General features: G+C 45.5%; 1 pseudogene; it reads right to left on the reverse strand.

Annotated features, from left to right (window-relative positions):
* Positions 1–3,924: 3,924 nt before the first annotated feature.
* On the reverse strand, positions 3,925–5,968 carry LOC146203168 (B-box type zinc finger protein ncl-1-like; annotated as a pseudogene).
* Positions 5,969–19,490: the final 13,522 nt, after the last annotated feature.

A 19,490-nucleotide genomic window follows, 5' to 3' on the forward strand; every position in this document is an offset into this window, starting at 1 on the left:
GTTACCTATAAAACGCTTGCATAACTGTGCAAGTTGCAACAGTGCACATGTGCGACTGGTATATATTTGTGATTTATTAATCAACCAACTACTCACATGCAAAAATTAGGACCCAACTCGTTGGCTGAATGGTAAGGACGCAGTACCGCTGTACTGCTGAAGCCAAAAACGAGGGATCAAATCCTGATGGCGCGGCGCCCGCTTTTCGGAGCGGCAAAAGGAAAGGCACCCGTGCACTCTAAGATGTCCAGTGCACGTTAATAATAATAATAATAATAATAATAATAATAATAATAATAATAATAATAATAATAATAATAATAATAATAATAATAATAATAATAATAATAATAATAATAATAAAACACGTAATAGATATTTTCGAACTTCTCCAATGTGACGTTTTTCATATCCAGAATCACTTTGGGAAGTTGAATACATCAACGAATCTAAACGAACAATGGTTAAGCATGTCAACAAAATGCATGACGCAGCACAGCGACCAATGCGGATGCGTAAAGCAAACGACTTACAGCAGCTCCCGTGTCAAAGTCCAGCTGAAAACACTGTAGAGTGACACCAACGTCAGAGTCCACGGTGCCATGATGTCCCATGGTGCATCCCAGCTTCAGAAGCAGGGAGCTGTGTTGAATATGCCCCCAAGCGCTTTGAAAGAAACGAAAAAGTTGTCGCAACGGCGCACGAAGACTTCGCTCTGGACACACGTAAAACGATAATACGACAGACGCAAACTTGGGAGGCATCCTACCAACAAAAGTTTCGCAACCGGCACATTTTGATAAAAGCGGGCTGACTTCGTAACCTTCTCGGGAGTACCAGTGCAGACCGCGAGACTGCAGCGATAAGAAAATACTTCGTTGCGTTCTTGGCGAGCGCCACAACAAGGCTTGGAAAGCCATACTGCCAATGCAAACGCTGTTATGATCTAGGGTGCAGTAAGTCTGTTGCCACAAAAATACAAATTTCAGCTGAACGCTTTCAGCACTACAATTTAGCGATTCCCAAAACATGCTCTCTTATATTTGATCTTGATTTGTTGATGCACAGCACTCGAATTAATGGTTTATTAGTTTATTTGAGTGCTTTTTTGTCTACCAGTTGGAGGCTGTGTCACAAATGATCTTAACCATTTTGGCCCCTATCTTTGCCACGCTTCTAGCCCCGCCACAGTGGTGCAGTCGACTGCTAAGCCTGAGGATGCGGGATCGAATTCAAGCCCGGCTGTCTTTCGATGGAAGCGGAAAGCTACTCGCTCGTGTGCTGAACCCCAGGTGATCGCAATATCCGGAGCCCTCCTCTACGGTGTATCTCACAGCTTGAGTCGCTTTGGGATGTAAAACCCCAAAACCAGATCAAACCAAGCCATCCTTTTAAATCCACCCTGCCTGGTCCTTTTGTCCAGAATTTTAAGATGTTCCACAGAAGATAAAGCGCACAAAAACGCTCTCATATTTTGGCTAGCGCATTGTAGAGCTTCCGAACTATTTATAAATTTATGCAGCCTTCTCTTTCGTCACCTAAAAACATGCTGAAAGTGAACTTAATCGTCACCATAAATCTTGAAAGTGAGAGAGAGCATTCTGTCCGCACATCGCAAGCCCGTACCCTGTCCTGCTATAAGCGATGGACAGGCCACCAACAGCTGCTGCGGACGTAGCTTTATTGATCTTTCTCACAGATAAGAGTAAAAATGAAGACAAAGCGGAGAAGCGGAGGAATAAGGTATGTAGCCTCAGCTTTTTGTATTTGCATCTTTCTGTAGCTTGTTGAAATGAGGAACAGCCGCTCACATGGGCACGTTCTGCGCTGTTCTCAACCTTGCAACAACGGCTGCTTGGGCGTGTTGGTTATCCATTAGTGAAAAAACAGCGCAATAACAACGAGACACACGAGAGACAAGCGCTGACTTACAACTGAGTTTATTGCGAAAAAACATGCCTTCTTATACATGTGCAACAGCCACGTGCGTCAAAACCATATCGCTCAAGCATTGGAAAAAGTAACATAAATTGTAATCATGCAGGCGCGTCAATTTACAACATATCCAGTTCACTTTTTGTTGATGCAATAGACGGTGTGCTGATACACTTATCATTCAGCTTCGCTGTAGCAGCTGCCTCGATAATCTCGCGGACTAGCTGTTCTTTGTGCTTGGTAAGCACTTTGCACATGCTGAGTTCCGGAGCACAAGTTTTTGAGGGGCAGTCTCTGCAGTGAACCCCTGAATGTTGGCAAGCCTGCTCAAAATTCCATTTATGCTCTAATAGTCTTTCATTCAAACATCTTCCCGTCTGCACAATGCACTCCTTTCCACAGGACACCGGCAAAGAATACACATGGCCTTCAGTACATTCTACAAAAGGGTTTTTGTGCTTTGTCACGCACACCTGTTTTTTACAACTTGAATTAGTGTTTACCTTTCTACAGAGACTTTTTCAATTTGTTAGGGGCACTGAAAACTACATTAACACCAGCTTTTCGTCCTATTCTTTTAAGGCGATGAGAAACATTATGGTTGTACGGCACAGCAACCACCTTCCTCTTATCCTTTATTTTCTCTTGCCCGCATTGTTGTTCAAGCCTTGGCAATCTCAAGCGCTTATTCATCTTCTTGGCAACCGACACCAGCACATGCAAAGGATAACCAGCACTAACAAAACGTTCTGTCTGACGTAGGAAGCTAATTTCCATTTTGTGCACGTATGATTTCTTTAAAGCATTTGTCAAGCATAAGTTCACAATAACTCCTTTTGTCAGTTTGAGTGAGCCGATAGGATCGGCAGTGGCGCCTTCTCCCCCCTAGGCTCATGTGCCCAACAAGTATGCCCTCTGGTAAACTCGAGATTGAGATCTAAAAATCTCAAACAGCTTTGAGATGGAAGTTCATGAGTAACAGCAAGTGGCTTTAACGCTTGAGAAAATTGACCAGCAGCCTCCAATACTGCTTCCTGGTTGTTTGAGCCTTGGCCTTCACACAGCACAAGGTAGTTGGCGACATACCTGAACACTTTTTTGACATTTGTGCCAGCGAGAATATTGTTTAAGATCCTGTCTTTTTGGGCCAGGTACAAATCACTAAGAAATGGCGCGATACATGACCCAATAGACACCCCGCGTTTTTGCAGATACACTTTATCCTCCTAGAGGACGTATGTCGACCTTAGGTGCACTGAAAGGAATTCCAGGAACCCTTGGATTGCCATTCCGCAGTCGTTTTGAAAAGCGACCGCACCAAACGTATCTATGCATTCTTCAACACATATCATCAATTCGTCCTGGGGAATGGAATAATATAAATCTTTCACATCTATGGAACACGCTGCAAAGTCACTGCTAAAGTTGTCACTTAAAAACAGCACTACGTCGTCAGAGGATTTTACCTGAAAGGGGTCGTCAGTAGTTAGTAGTTTTAGTTTTTCCTGCAAGAACTTGCCGAGCGTCTTTTGCCAAGCGCCGTCCTCAGAAACTATTACTCTTAAGGGCCAGTCAGGCTTATGCGTTTTTACATTGAAAAATACGTCCAGGCAAGATTTCTTGCAAGTTGTGATTCCTCGTAAGATGCGGTCAAGTTTTAGTCTTTTACAAAGCTGTTTAGCTGATGACATTGCCTTCCTCAAAAAAGAAGTATTGTGCTCGTCAAAAACAGATGTGATGGCTTCTAAAGCCTTAGCCTTGTACAGGTGCTTGGGAATTACAGCAAAACCCCCCTCTTTGTCAGAGGTTAGCAACGCGAGGGAATTCTCTTTCAAGTACCTAACAGTTTTTCCCAACGGTAGGTTTTGGTAGCTCGGTTGGATGCGGCTGACGACCTGGGACCCATCGGAAACGCACCTTGCACTTTCAGACTCAGGGCCTCTTTTTGCAACTTGACGTACCATGGCTATCAGCTCCGGTGTAGTCTTTTCAGGTCTGCAGTACGTTGCCGTTCTTGTCAAAGATGATGACACGCATCACATTGCTTTCTACGACCACAACGCGACCCTTGGAGTCAACGGCGATGTCGTGAGGCTGCTGCAGAACCTGAACACCGAACTTGTGCATTAACTGTCCGTACTGATCGAAAATCTGGATTTGATGAGTCGGCGAACGCTCCGTCACTACAACTTCACCAGACTGGCTCACCACCGCCACCCGGTTGGGATAGAGCAGCTGGCCATCACGCTTCCCGCACTCTCCAAACAGAAACTTTTACCGCCCATTCCGGTCAAACATCTGGATACGATGGTTGTTGCTATCGGCAACAACAATGTCATTCTGGGCATTCACAGCCAAACCAGAAGGCTCAGTGAACTTCCCCTCCATGGCACCGAACTCTACAAACTTGGAATAGTAAATCATTCTTCCCCGCTTGATCTGTGACTTGAGTGGGCTCAACTCTACGCCCGTCCCGGCTTAGGCACTTCGACGAGAGATTAGTGAGAGCTGTCGGCGATCGAGGCTCCACAACATCCTGGGAAGCACCCAAACCTGAACAATACTGAAAGCGTCAGCAACTCCACTCGTTCACTTTGCACAAGGGTTGACATCTGCACGGCTGGTCGAGAAGGTACCTAGGTTATTTCCAGGGCTAAAGCGCATGTACAGAGGTTTCCGCTCAGGAGGGGACGTCAGAAGTGGTGGTGGATTCTGGTAAGTGAGGAATCGGGGACACGCCTTCAGCGGGAAAGAAAACACCATTTGACTGAACGAATGGTGGTTGGCGCTGAGCAGCTTCAGAACTTCCGCCTTCCTTAATGTAGCCAAACGTGTTTTGTACTCCTATTTGGATGGCCTGATAGTTGGAAGCAAACTCGAGGTCCATGCTTTGGAACGCAGTATCAGGGCGAAATGAGAGCAATTCGTGGAATTTTTCCTCTAGCAGGCTTTTGAAGATTAAGGCTTCGCTGCTCGTAGAATGACGATTCAACTTTTCCATAAAGGCACACACGTGGAGTATCCTTTTGATTGTATCTTGAGCATTTTGCTTGATCAAGCCAAGGGCCGTCATCGTGGCACTGTAGATCTCAAGCTCACACAGCGTCTCCAGCTGCCGCTCCTCCAGCATGAAACAATAGAACTGATATGTGTCTGCCACCTCCCCCTTCGCTCGCTGGTACCGAGCTTGCAGATGGCTGGATACCTGATCAATGATCCTGAGTGCTTCTCGGAGTTCCTGTGAATTCGGCCATCCGTCCTCTGCCATGCTTGACAAGCCCTCAATATACCGAAGGGATGCCTCGCTCAGTGGCTCCAATTTGTGCATTGCCTCGGGGTGATCGAACAAAGCGCACACTTTGCAGACAGGTAGGCTGCCCAATAGGCAAAAGTAGCACAGTGGTTCCGACCGGTGGCGCAGGCAGGCGACCGGTTTGTCATGTGGCCCTTGCCACGCATCTCTCGGGCTCTGCGGCTCTTCCAATTTAAACACCCGATGACCGTAGAAGCAGTGCATGAACTTGTGCGCCATCACACAGTTGGAGCACAGGAAGTTGGAACAGTCGAAACAGCGGGCAACAGCACTCGACTCTTTGTTCTTGCAACCTACGCATCTAAGACTAGCATCTTTGAAGGCCGCTGTTTCTAGGACGTTGGAGACTGCATATTCGGATGGTAGGCCAACGATGCCTTCTGGTGGCAATAGTGTTTCGTGGCTGCATTGGGGGCAACGCATCTTCTCCCCAGTGCACTCCCTTTCCAGTCAACGTTGACAAAATGTGTGTAAGCAGTTCATTACCTTAGGAATAGTGAAGGTTTCATGACACAGGCTGCAGATCATGCTTAGCTGGGGTAGAGCGTCATTCCCGGCGCAGCATGTCATGCGAAGTGCTGCCACCCATGCTGCCTTCCCCATCATATCTGGGTGCCATCAGGGAAGTGGGTGAGCTTAGTTGAGAGCCCGCAGTCATGCAGACCCACTTAGTGTCGTTGGCTGAAACATGAAGTCGACCTCGGAGAGCAGATCCCCCATGTTGCGCTCTCATGCAGGGGGTAGCAGTAGTTACAGTTTTTTGCGCGATTAGCGGGTGGGGCGCGTAGTCGCAAGCAATCACTGCATCTGCGATGGCGGCGTCCTATGTTCGTGATGGCGGAGACATATCTTCGGCGGAGCGAACGGTAACCAGATGGGCTGCCCGTTCGAGCTCTCAGCTTGGTGACAGCTTGGTGACAACGACACGGGAGACAGGCGTTGAGCGCGGGCGTGTTGCCTGCATCGCAGTCCTGCCTCACGCTGTAGGCTCAGGGGAAGCTGCGTATTGCAACAGACAGCTCTGACAACCGAAGACGAAGTGGGCTGCTGGCAGTCGCACGCTGTGGTGCTCTACGGACAAAAACAATGCAGCCATATCCACAGATTATCCTCTTTGCGGCCAAATGGAGAAACAATGCAGGATGTGGTGAAAGCCTGCTGCTGAATTCGTCCTCGAGCCAACACGGATTCACTATGGCCAAGCTTTATTTTAGAGAGACTCGAGAAGGAAGCGTGGCGCTCGAAGCGACAAAGCGCTGTCTCAAGCAATGGCTGCGAAGGACTTCGTTGCGGGCATTTCGGCCCAAGGAACCTCAACAGACCCTTCGAGTGTCTGAAGCTTCGCGCATCTTTATCTTTTGTTTTCCTTTTTTGTCTTTACTGCGCGGTTTACGTCGCGATCTTCTTGTTAAAATGGTATTGCCAGTATCAACATAATCACCATCACCCTCCTAGCCGCTAGGCTTCACCACGAGAGCTAAAAACTTGGTTCATTGTTTGAGGCTTTAAGAAACAGCTTATAGAGCTAGGCGTTCGATAGAAATCCTTGGGCGTAGTAGACGGCCAATAGTGTCGGATATAATTAGGGACTGCATAAAAAAGTCATATCATGGTAATTTGTGGTTTTAGTCATTGACTGCTGTGTGATACGCAATTGCAGATTATTTAAGTGATTGTAATAAATTATAAATTAAAAATTCTAAATGTGGAAACATTGTAGAAAGAGTGCAAAAGGTGTCAAAATTCGTAAAATGAGAGCGAATCCTTGATGATGCCAGTTAAAAATACCTGGAGTTTGTAATTGATCAATTAATTATTTGAAGCAATCGAAAAATAAAAAATGTACTCAAAGGTGTCCAACCGCTCAGATTGAATAGAATATGCAATTTTTGCTGATGCTAAGTATCGGTGTAGAAATAAAAAAAAAATAAAGTAAAATAAAATATAGAAAAACATCGCCCGTGTGTGTGAAACGCTCTCGCGTCATACCCTTAACGGCGGGGTTTAAGTGCCCTCCTTATTTTTGTGCTTTGTCGGCAGCCGCTTCTACGGATAATTTGTTGCATCGTCCTGTCTTCGATGGTATGTACAATGCCGAACAAATGTTATGTGACGGAATGCAGCTGTGATTACATTACTCTGAAAAAGTACGTCTTTTCCGTTCCCAAAGCCAAGTGCGCGCCATAAAGTGGGTCTGTGCGATTCACCAAAGGGACTTCAGGCCAACTGCGTACGCCAAGATAAAACTGTTTTATTGGTATTTATGTGCCTTTTTTCCTCTACAGGCACTTTTTGTAGGAGAATGCTGTGCTTGTATGTCAGTTTGCGATTAATAAGAAAAGCTGCGAATTTATCGCATTGCTGACACCGCCGTAAAAGAAGAACAAGCCGAAGTTTTTAACGTATGCAAGACGAATGTATTTCTAAATTCAAGAGTTTTGTCTATGTGTGTACGCTGATTATTTTTACTAGAAATGCACCGAGAAAACGAAAGCGTTCACTGAATCAAGGGCTGGGAATGTGGTTAAAGTGTAATCACCGGTGGCGCGTTTACGCCATGGTTCAGTAGTCTATATCTCCTGGCTATTTCGGAGGCGCAGCAGAGGTCAAGAGAGATGCCCAATGTCAAAAGGAGCAGGGAGGAAACTTCTCACCTCTCTCGTGCGTTTGAAGACTCAGCTGCCTTTGTTCGCAGCGGATAATAAGAAGTTTTGTTTTTCAACACTTGAAGTAATGAAAACATGCCTTCCAGCACAATCTGTGCAATGACCGTATACTGTAATCTGTGAGAGAAAATGTGCAACGTTTTTGGAAAATATGGGCAGAAGAGAATATGCCTGTTCGCTTCTGTGTCAGTGATTGATGATCGCGTTTGCCTATGTTCTCAATGAGCTTCTATCACAAGGCTTGGGATGCACCTGAAAAGGTGCATAATGTAGATTTACCTGTGTTGATTTTGAAAAAACCTTACTTGCTGTCTGCTGAAACTCCAAGCGCTGAAAATCAAAGCTGTAAGTGCTTATATCCTGCGCTGTAAGTGCGTTTCTTCACAAGGTCTTAATGGTATTGCACATCACAAAAACGAGACTGTAAAATTTTGAAGGCATCAGGTACTGCTGCTCTATAATACCAGTCACATTCAGTACAATACACAGCTGATGGTGTCTGTGTGCATCACGTGCGCATTATCAGCTTATGCTTACCAGTTCTTAAAAAGCACGAGCACACTTACGCTGCCTCGTCCAAGCACCATAAGGTGGGTTAGTTCATCATTGCAAATGCCTCCTGAAGTCGAGTCTTGAGAGAGTATGTTTCTGCAGTATGTGGCGCAGAGATTGAAGACGCTGTAGCCACACGAACGCCATGTGATCTTGATGCCAGATGAAATGCACATTAAGTCTTGTCTATATATTATGAAAGCGGCAGCATTCGTTCGGCTGCGGTCAGTTCTAATGATGCTGCAACGTCAACTCTTGTATTCATGACTCAGGCTCTTCTTAGTAGATTTATAAAAGCGACACACATTGTTCGCGTAAGAACGCTGACTGCTGACCAGCTTCATGATATTCCAAAGAATGTTCTCCTATATTTGGAGGATATGTGGCAGCTGTTTGCGGCGGCAATTCACTTAACAGAAACACCATCATGTTGTTTTCACATCCATTTAAATAAAAAATTCTTTACCGGCTTCCGCAAATACTCAACAATCACTTTTTTACATGATTGATGTAGTACACCTTTTATAAAGCATATGGAATAATTGGATCAATAAATAAGTAAAGGCGCATGTCACTTTACATCAATTTGGACCTGTCAAAGAACAGCGTTCTTCCGGATGGTATGGATTAGGCATCAATTAAAGATGTTAGCAAGCTGTATACAGGAGAGCAGAAGAACATTTAAATTTTGGTTATGGGATAACCTCTCGACCACTAAATCCCAGCTGTGTGGAGCTCCAAAATGTCTATCATTGCAGAATTTCAGTCCAGTTGTTTCGGAAGCCTTGCGGGCTTATATGAGGGTATCAGCTTTACACGACGCGGAATCAGCAGCATATTTTATCACGATTATTGTTTTTCTCACTAACATCGTTAAGGTGAAGGTATCATTAAAGAGGGCCCACCACAGCACCATCTTTGAAGGTCCAAGTAGAGAAATTTGCGTGTATCTAAGTTTCGATTCTTGTTAAGAAAGAAAATAAAACTTAGCTGCTCAAAATAGAACCATCCTTCCTTACTGCGTGCCGCACGATGGTGTAACATTTGATACAAACAATACGTTAACTTTTTTGGAGCAAATGGAGTACAGGTGCTGTGCAGCACAAGTGCACACCCACAGCCACAGCCAACCAATATTAAGAATATCGTGGCGAATTCTCCATGGCGATACGCTGCACAGGATTGCGTCATTAACCTTGCCACAATCAATTGTAACCGTTGTTGCTGCGATAAACCGTTCCGGTAGTGTCATGAACGCTTCTACGAAACGACATCTTTGTTACAGAGGTACTGTATGCTTTCATTTTCGACGATCACCGCCTGGACACTCTGGCACTATGGTCCTTTTTCTACTACAGAGTATCTTTGCGTCCAGTGCGGCTTGAGTAATGTCATGCTCCAGCTGGCCTGTGGCATTGAGTAAAGGCAAGAGAGGCTACACTAGAAGTTTCGCGCATTGCATGGCAGTCTATGCAGCTACGACCTCATCGGTAATTGTGGAGTGGCAGCATGCATTGCAAGCTTTATAAACAACAGACTGAGAAACAAACACCCTTTGGAGCACTACGTCAACCAAGCCACTTTAATAAAATACCCCAATACGTCAAAGCACCTTCGTAGGCCCCAGTGGTCCAAAACACACATTTCCGTTGCTCATTTTTTTGAAACGCGAGAAGGTTCATCATGCACGATGCCGTCCGTGTTAGACACCACTGCCTAGGTTCTAAAAACAGTTTAGTACCCTTCACCAGCAGAAATATGAAAGTTGCTTGCGGCCAAAGGGTCAGCGATTTCTGCACTGACTCGGAGATGGGCCGGTGTCAGGGCTTCTGAGAGGCCTAGTCTCATTTTGTTGACGTTACAACCTAATCCGCAGAGATTCAACATTCACAGGTTTGCAGTCAGTGTCTACAAAAATAAGTGAGAGTAAACGCAAAAAGCAAAAGGGGGAATAAACCTGACTCGGCTTTTCCTTGTTTATTTTTTTCGAGCGACTAAGGATTATAAGAGATGGACGGTAAGTATAAATCTAAACCGCACTTATGTTTGAAGAACTCATTCAGGAATGCCTTAGAAGCGTAGGCGAGAAGCGGCACTTCTGATTGGAAGTCTTCCGCAACTCGAGATTTTTCCGCAAAGAGCGAAGGTTGATTGAAGAGACAATTTTATGCTCGGGCATATTTTTCCATAGAATGAGGGTGGAAAACATGAAGCTGAAAACTAATGCTACATCGGCCTCAAAAATGAGGGGGAAAATGAAATTCGTGTACTTTTTCTTTTATGAAAAAGCTCATTCGCTGTTTATGCTGACAGAGCAGAGGCGCAATATATTGTAAACAAGCCAAAAAACACTGGCGCGTAAAGAAATCAGCAATTCGGAGCAATGAACTCAATATGCATGCCACTCGCAAGGCGGAAAGTGCTGTGTGCCGAGAAAGTTTCCTACGTCAGAATGAGAAAAGGATTGCTCATTAAGCTTCGTATTTTTCCCACGCAAGCACTTTGCTCGTCCGCACAGGAATATTTTTGCCGTATTATAAAAAGCGGTGGCCTACGTTTTCTTAATAAATGTATGCCTGTGCTCATTTAAATAATATAAATATTGGTTAAGCGAGCACGCTGGAAGTCACGGTAAGTTGAAGACAGAACATCACGCATTAGGGAAACTTGAATTGCACTGATGGTCATTCATTTGGAGGAGTGAAAATGTACTTTCGGGTGACGCTTGACCCTCAGGACGTTTTCGTTTAAAGCGTTTTTTGCCACTGGCTAACAACATAAAGAATGTTGTTCCGGTTTTTAGTTAGCCATGTTATCGCGAAATAACGTTCCTCAACGCTAGTATTTCTCTGATGGTGAAAAGGAAAATAAGATCGTACCTGAAGAAGTTAAATCACCAGCCTGATTTGATTTATATGAAGCCGGTGACGCATGCCATGACGTTAAGGAAAGAAAATTTGCTTTAGGCTAGTTGGTTCAAGGCTCAAAATTGATTCCAAGAACGTCACAAAAGGTTATGACACAGGAAACGCATGAAAAGAAGATATAATTTTTCGTTGTTTTAAAGTGTCTTCTGCATAACTGTCTGTTTTGTGCCGTCATTAGGGTCAATTTTAAGAGATTGCAATGTTCGCACGCAATAAGCAAGCATGCCCATGAACAACATGGTGCGCAGAAGAAGTAGTGTCTGCTTTCCAAAGTAAATGCTCAAGCTCATAGTGCGCGAGGAATGGAAGGGTATCCCTGTACTAGAGCTACAGGCCACAAGACAAAAACAATTTCATGCAATGTCACGCAAAAGCAGCAGTGTGGCGAAAGTGAACACATTATACAATGCGACAATTATGAGGCAAATCAAGCTATGAATAGAATAAGTTAACTGCGGACAGGAATTTGCTGGCTTCAAAGCAATTGCTCAGTTCTCATCTCTCGCTTATTCCATGAAGCCCTTGAAATTTGCTTGCTAGTTCCCGGTTTCTAGTATTTCAGAGCGCAGCTTTTAGGCGCTCGTTCTTATCTCGAGCTACGTCCGCGTACGCTATCGCCGTCGGCGTAACCGATGGGGTGCCTCAGGGACCACCCTATCGCTGTTGGCGTTAGCCAACCTTGGCCGAAAGATTCTGCACGGTATCCCGCAACCCACCATGGTCGCTCGTAACACAGACATCTCGGACAGTGCGGTGAGTAGCAGCGTTGGGTTCTTGAGGGACCCGCTAAAGCGTCGCGTCCTACACTTAAAAGGTGAAGACTAAGTGTATCCCGGAATGTCAAATAATGCGCAACCACAGGGTGGTGCTGTGAGTAGAAGGAGAAGAGTGACTGCGGTAAAACAAGATTAAGGCGACAGCAGAGGGATTGCAAGGCACGAGGAGGAAACGAAAGGCGCAGGAGGGGGTGTGACCCAGGGGGAAACGCAGCAGCGTAAGACGGGAAGTGAAGCAGGTGAGTACGGCGAACATAACCGAGAGGGGTTGCGTGCAGTTGGCGCCGTCTGACACCTAATGGGGTGGCGAAAATGAGCGAGCAGAAAAGAAACGTGCCCACGAGGCCCCCGTGCCGACTGAGACGAAGTCGACGAGGCGCGTCGACTCTTTTCACTGGTGTGAACACCTAACGTAATTCAGGGATAGACCTCAACGGTCAGAGACATTTGTTGTTCCTCCACTTGCAACCCCTCAGCGACTTCTCCGATCACAGACCTTTGTAATAACCAGGAGCTGAGAAAGGTGTGTCAGCTGAAGGGTGATTGTGTGGGAAACTAAATAGTAGCGCTAATGCCCATATATCGTCTATATGAGGGATCTCTCAAATACCTCACAAATTGAGCAAATTTCGCATTACCAAGTACCGTAATCCTCTGGTAACTTTCTTTTCGCGCCATCAACTGTTCCGCTTATTCATCTGAATAAGCACTGCAGATTATCGTGTGTTTAAGTTCGTGCGTAATTAGTATGTCATTCCTCGATCAATTAATCAAAATGAGCTATTTTTTGTTTCTTGTATTTACATACTAAACGGTTTATACTGCTGTGTTTGTAATTATTTCATATCCGTCAAAACGTACTAAAACTTATTTTCTACATAAAGGCCGGTCAAGAATATTTTGAATCACGGTAAAACCTTATAGTAGAGTCTGTAAAATCTGAGAAGCTATTTAAACAATGTTTTAGTGCTGGTAGAGAAGGAGTTAAATGTAAAATCAGGCCATTGTTCCCGTGTTTAACAGTTTTATGTCAAGTGAATAAATGATAAACGCTGAGCAGCTTGTTAATATATTCTTACGAAATACTTGGTACCCTTTCACCATGTGCCTGACGCTATTTGTTCTGACTCAATCAACCACGTGACAAATGTGATTAATAGGAGGTTGGAATTTACATAAAATTATAGTGAATTTAAGTCCATTGTGACATGCATATTAGCATTGTTCACCTGAGGCAAATAAACTTACCGCAATGTTTTCCTAAGGGCCTTGTTACTGAAACAATTTCGTTCCTCGATGGCAAATTGAAGCAAACACAGGGGCCTTTCTAAGCTTCCTTTTTTTTCTGTTTTCAAATACTGGAATAGCAATGGGCACATAGACATAAGTGGGATACAAATGACAAGTACCAAGAAGTTGAGCCCGGACGTCGTTTCTTCTGGAAATCTTGAAACATTGCCCTGTCGGAAGAGAGAGGGAAGGCATGTTTATTTTGAAAAAATAACACCACGACAACTTCTGCGCAGTCCTCAGACGACGTTTCAGGGAAAAATCATAAAAAAGGACGGTACTTCCTTCGCGTGGGAGACGCGTGGGTCATGTTGGGATTTTCGTTTTTTTTTTTTTTTTTTCTCAAAGATTTTGAACAGAACAGGAAACCCAGAAAGTGAAGTGTGGGCGCTTCAGTGCATCGTCGTGTTTTCCCCTCGGGATCCGAGCCTGACCTGCATCAGGAGTGGGAGGTTTATTTCTCACGTAACAATTTTTATATAAGGAATGGAGGGACGGCCTCTAAAACGGCACTGAAAAACGCTCTTCCCAGCTGCCCCATTGAAGATAACTAGGAGGACGCATCAGATCAGAATGAAGCTTTTAAAAGCAACCCTTAGGTGATTGCAGTTTTTCAAGTACCGTTAACGTTCTTCGTGCCAAAGCTTTTGGTGGGTTTCTCCTGACACTCTCTTAGTGTCACGTTTTCTTTCTTTCTTTTTTTTTTTTTTTTTTTTTAAGCGCAGGTTTTACCAAGAAGAGAGAATAAACAGAGATATCAGCCCACCATGTAAGGTCTCTGCAGGACTCGTATTATACAGTGTTTTTGAAACGACACGTTCGATGCCAAATCAGCGACACAACCGTTGAAAGATAACATTTGGTAACCACATAAAATGCGGTCAACCCGCCCCCATTGTTCGGGAAGTCAACTAAATATTTTATTTTTCCCCATAGAGTTATCGATAGGACCTTATCTGAAGGCGCTTAGGACTACCGGAAGTAAAGAAATATAGTTACAACAGAGCAGACCACCTACTAGCCTTTCGTAAAGTGCATCGTCCATTGAGGACCATTTATGTTGTGGACATCAGCTCAAAAAACTAGGGGCTAGCGCATAAGGGGCTTAAGATGGACAGCCAGGTATATAGCCTGTGCAGCGACATCACCTTAGAATGCACCATTACACTACGTTTTCTGAATACAATTCCAAATTAAAAAGAGACAAACAGCAATGTCCGATGTCTTCTTGGCGTCTTTTTTTAAAGTCCTCGTGTTCGAAATTGACAGGTTCTTGCGAACTGGCTGGAGAAGCGCAGTTCTTTATGTCCAGTTCGCTGGCAGCGTCAGCCAACACTAGAAACATGCGCCTCTGGCATACAGACGTTAAAGAATAAAGCAAAGATTTGCCGAATTGCTACCTTCGACCGAAGCTGCGCCGGGTTCACACCGGTAGACTTTGATCAAGCCATTTCTTCTTATTTGCCAAAGCGAAGACAGAGGTGCCGACCTTCGGGGCGTTTTCCTTCTGCAGCTCTGTTAGGCAGGAGCAAACAAAGGGAAAGAAAACACGAATGGTTCATTGCAGGAGACCTCGTAATTGACGTCGTTTTGCTGAAAATATTGTTTGGTGGCGAGACAAATGCTGGCCAATACAGCTACCTGCCAAGAGGGAAAAGAAGTAATCTTGGAAATTGCAGCGGCCGAAATGCCACAGTAAATGCAGGCGAGTAATAGCAATGTCAGAGTACCGAACACGCAACAAATTGGTGTCTCCGTGAGAAGGCGAGATTGTGACAGAGCAGAATATCTTTCCCATTAGGAGAGAAAGCAAAAAAAAAAAAAAATGAAAATCACGCTTCATTACTTTTTTCCCGAAGCTGTCATTTCCAGGCTCCGTGTGGCTTGAAGGCATCCCTGCAGACAGGAACACGTGAGTGCCTACTTTCTAGCCATCGTGTAGTGCATTCAAGCGAGCGAGGCAATCGAGTGCTCAGTTTTCAGGTGCCTCTAATGACAGAATGTTTTGAAACGTGGTTTCCTTTTCCAAGCAAGGTGGCAAAGACAGCACTTGGATCCCCCGGGGTTCAGATAGGCTTACTAGGTGCTGTGTGGCTTCTTTAGTGTCTTACATTTTTTTTTTTTTTACATACTCGCTCGACGTCAAGACTACTGATCTTTTTTCGAGAATTTTTTTAAAGCGTGTAATGAGTGAAACATATTCTAATCAACCTAGGGCATGCTTAAAGGACAACCAGCTTGCTTTGTGGATTGCTTCCTTTATTCCCGCTCTTCCACAAAAAAAAAACAACAACAAAAAGCTGGGCAAGTTGTTTTTTTTTATCCCTACTCAAATAGCGCGAGAAAGACGACAACGGAACAAGCACACATATCGTTCATGCTGTACATACCCTGCAGTCGTAGTGGTCAGAGGATTTAGCCATTATACTGCTGCGTCCTGGTAGATCAGGTTGTTTTTTTTTAGGGTGGTTGTTCATAGCAAGGAATATTGTACTGCAAGAATGAGTGCTGGGTGAATTGGTACAAAAGGAGGTCTCAAAGCAAAGCTACCGAGGGGGGGAGATGATTATAACTTTATACAGACCTCATTGAAATAGACTCTGAACTTAAAAAATAACTTCGTATCACGGCTTTTATCGTTTAGCCTCTAATGACTGTTTCTGCTTTCCTCCTGCTCTCTCAGTGGGAGTTTATCATAATTTTTTCCTAGCTTTTTATCTTCAGTCAGACATTTGCAGCCTTGAAACGAGGCGTACGTACTGTACGTTATAAAATACCATTGCTGCCCCCCCCCCCCCTTCCCCCTTTCCTCCTCCCGCCTCTCAAATAATCATTATATGCTAGGTTTTTCTAAGCTCACCTCGAATTGCAGATACAATTCACGAGGAGACAAACATGTATTTTGTGAGGTTGGTGTTCGTACTGTCCGGAGCAGCATGTTCAATTGCTCCCGTCTGTACACGCTAAAGCTGTCGCTGCCGAATCTCATAGGTCTCCTCAGGCTTGTATTCTTTGCTAGGGTCTCATAAGTCGATCCTACAAAACAATTGTACATACTTGTACAGTAATCGCGGTAGCAGCGTTGATCATATATATGCATGCTTGTGCGTAAAAACGGACTTGCACACCTTAACATCTATATAAATGAATAAATAATAAAAAAAAGGAGGCATCCTGCCAACTCATGGCTCCGACACAACAAGCGGGTCATAACAGGGCTTGAGGCGGTCCACGTGCACTGTTCGACGCGCGCGGCGACGCATGTCCGGTGTCGGTGCAAGCGGTTCTATAACGTAGTTCACCAGAGAGGTCCGGCAAATAACCAGATATGGACCATGGTATTTGGAAGCAAGTTAGGTAGAGAGGCCGGAGGGGGTGGCAGGAACCCAAAGCCACACGAGGGAGTCTGTGCTGTAGGAAGGAGCTGGATAAGTCGGTACGCGAAGGAACAGCTGGTGATCTTGGTTCTGAGTTGTAAATGATCGGGCCAACTGGCGACATTCTTCTGCGTATGCTCCCGCTTGAGAAACTGTGGTTGATTCGGAGGTGTCAGGGCGATAATGGAGTACCGTGTCCATAGTTGAGGTGGATGGAAAAAGGAGGAGAAGCCCGTCGTGCTTTGCATAGTATTATAAGCGTACGTGACGAATGGGAGAAGCCGGTCCCAGTTTGAGTGGTCGGACGCGACATACATGGCCAGCATGTCACTCAAGGTGCGGTTAAAACGTTCCTTCATGCCATTTGTCTGCGGATGGTAGGCCGAGGTAGAACGGTGGACAATGCGGCACTGCTGAAGAAGGGCTTCAATGGTCTCGGAAAGAAAAACACGGCCAAGATTACTGAGCAATTCTTTAGGGGAACCGTGGCGCAGAACGAGGCGGTGCAGGACGAAAGACGCAACGTCTGGCACCGACGCAGAAAGTAAAGGAGATGTTTCTGCGTGGTGAACAGCCACGATGACCCAATGGTTACCAGCTGGAGTGATTGGTAGTGGCCCGTAAAGATCAAAACCCACACAGTCGAATGGCCGGCTTGGGCAAGGCAAGGGCTGCATCAGAACGGTGGAGTGGTGTGGAGGTCTTTTTCGGCGTTGGCATTCCTGGTATGCGCGGACGTAATGACGCACGAAGCGGTACATACCCTGCCAGTAATAGCGGAGGCGAAGACGGGTGTAAGTTTTCAACACTCCGGCGTGGGCACACTGAGGATCGGCGTGAAAAGTGGCGCATATTTCCGAACGGAGGTGCCGAGGAAGGACAAGGAGCATCTTGCGTCCGTCGGAAAGGTAATTTCGACGGTAAAGCATGCCGTCGCGGATGGCAAAATGACGAGCTTGGCGGCGAAGCTTTCGAGAAGCTGGGGCGCAGAAAAGGTGTAGATAGAAGCGTGAGAAGAGAAGCGATCCAAGGGTCTTGCCTCTGTTCATTGGGCATGTCGGCAATTTCTAGCGAAGATGAGTCACCTACAGTGATAACTGTCGAGTCAGAGCCGCACTGAATAGGTGACCTAGACAGGGCGCGGCATCAAAATGCTTAAATCCAATGGTAACTCTGCCCCATTAGTAACAAGCCCTCCCCCCCCCCCCCCCCCCCCCCCTAAAAAAAAGTCAGCACTGCTTTAATTATTAACAACATACCTTGCGGCTCTTGAAGCAAATAGTTTGACGGATGCATAAGAAGAAAACTATCTGATTTGACACCTGAGAGATACGGGAATGTGAAAAAGGTGACGAATAGGTGCAAAGGAAAATAAAAACGAAAACGCAAAAAATCAACCATGATGAAGCTATTTGAAAAGCGAAGTGTAATGTTAGAAGCGTAGTCGGAACCTCTATGCCTGTGACAACCTCTTCACATGCGCGTGCGCTTACAAGCGTCAGTCAATCATGCCAGCTACAATTATTTTATATGAGTGTATTATGGGTGATGTCATTTTTTATGCAACCAAAAATACATTCTGGTTATTCCGGAGCTTCCCTTGTGAGCTGCCCATATGTAATTGCAGACCATGTCGAAACACGCGCTCACAACAATCACGCGATAACGTCCCACCGCTAAAGCGGATGGAGGGAAAGAACTGCGGACGTTTATCCCGGCTCAACCGAGCTATCCTAGCGTAAGCTCTCTTAAGAATGTCTATATGGCCATAATTACTTTTTTTCTCTATGCGAGCTTCTCGCCCTTCTTCGGCCTCCAGCCGATCATTCTTTCTCTTTGCTGGTGCTCCCTCGGCGAGTTATATCGGCTGGGTGATCAGTCTCAGCCTGACATAAGTCTGCGTCGAAGAGTGTTGACGCACTCGGTTTGGCATGTATCTCATCCATGGCGAGAATGAGGAACCAGGCGCCGGCAAAGTATGTCGTTAAACTTCCCTCCTAGCCATGTGGTATAAAAGGGGAGACAGCCTACGTGTCCACTATCGCCACGATCACTCGGAGGACACGGATAGTGCTATGGACGAGGAAGGCGAAGTAACGCGCTTCGGCGGCTCAAGGTCGAACGCGCAAGTGAATGACCTTGGGAGTTGCAGTGGGAACAGTGCAGCTACGTTCTAAAAATGAAGCCATTTTGAGATGTCTGAAAAGCCCGTGTTGGAAGATAGAAATGACGCGCAGCTGTCCAACGTTGGTCAAACTGTAATGGGAGACTGTGCTACTGTGCCCCTCCCCCCTGGATTAGACCCAACAGGAACTTTCGACTGTTGATTCCGGGTATGGGAACATGAACGAACGTAGCTCGTCTTTGAACGCGCCCTGTGCGCATTTTTCCCCCTTTGAGAAGCGGAATATTCTTGAGCGCATCCGCATTCGGCGTGTGAAACTCTCGTTTCTCAGTGGACGAAAAGAAGAGTAACTTCGCCTGATGCGTGGAGGGCTAAACCTTCGCCTCTCTGGTTCAATAATTTTTTTTTCCTCCTCCTCCTGCCTCATTAAATCCAAGCAGCGTTGTGAAGCCACAGCTGGCGCCAGCTGATCCCACTCTGTCACACTAAGGAACCATTTCGCACGGGGGAATCGGACCGGATATTATGA

Source organism: Amblyomma maculatum, chromosome 1 (genome assembly GCF_055883805.1).
Source record: "Amblyomma maculatum isolate TAMU_Amacu chromosome 1, ASM5588380v1, whole genome shotgun sequence".
NCBI classification, from domain to species: domain Eukaryota; kingdom Metazoa; phylum Arthropoda; class Arachnida; order Ixodida; family Ixodidae; genus Amblyomma; species Amblyomma maculatum.